The sequence below is a fragment of the Mustelus asterias genome, chromosome X (genome assembly GCF_964213995.1).
Source record: "Mustelus asterias chromosome X, sMusAst1.hap1.1, whole genome shotgun sequence".
Lineage (NCBI taxonomy): Eukaryota > Metazoa > Chordata > Chondrichthyes > Carcharhiniformes > Triakidae > Mustelus > Mustelus asterias.
The window spans coordinates 9,875,589-9,876,636 of NC_135834.1; positions in this window are offsets into that span (position 1 = coordinate 9,875,589).

A 1,048-nucleotide genomic window follows, 5' to 3' on the forward strand; every position below is an offset into this window, starting at 1 on the left:
TGCAAACACCACACAGAGTGACCCAAGCCGGGAATTGAACCTGGGTCCCTGGCGCTGTGAGGCAGCAGTGCTAACCACTGTGCCACCCCTATTTAATGAGGCAAGAAGCATACAATTGGGCATGAGAACCCGACATTGCAGCTGCCAGGAAAAACACTGCTTTCTCTACCCCCACCCACCCCACCACGCCTTAGTCAGTGCAGGAGAAAATCCCGCCCTCTGTTTCCACCATCTCTCTCTCAGGAATCTGCTCCATACAGTGACCACTTACTCACTACAATACTCAGTGAATTAGTTTTGAATTTATACCCCTTCAAGCATACGCTATATCCTCTGGTTCTGCTGATCTGGACAAGGTGAAATAACCAGTCAAGGATCACATTTTCCCGCCCCTTTTGGAATCGTTAAAAAACAGAAATCGAATCACCTCTCAACCTGCTCTTCCCCAGTGAGAGCCTTCCCAATTTATATAATTGCTCCTCATAATGCAATCTCTTCATCCCCCCAATCATTCTGGTGCTTTCTTCTGTATACTTGCAGTGGCTGCAATACCCTTCGTGTACTGTGTCCACCAGAACTGTACATTGTATTCTAAGTATAGTCGCGCCATTGATTTATTAAGTGGCAATATTACCTCACTATTTTAGCTCAACATTGACCTTTCAAGATATCCCAACATCTGATTTGCTTTACCCGCTACCACTGAGCAAAGGCCACTGGCCATAGTTGTGAGACCTCGAGTATCATAGAATCCTACAGTGCAGAAGGAGGCCATTCGGTCCATTGAGTCTGCACCCAGGTCCTACCCTGTAACCCCATGCATTTACCCCAGCTAATCCCCTTGACACTAAGGGGCAATTTAGCATGGCCAATCCATCTAACCAGCACATCTTTGGACTGTGGGAGGAAACCGGAGCACCCGGAGGAAACCCACGCCGACACGGGGAGAACGTGCAAACTCCACACAGACAGTGACCCAAGCCGGGAATCGAACCCGGGTCCCAGGCGCTGTGAGGCAGCAGTGCTAACCACTGTGCCACCGTGCCGC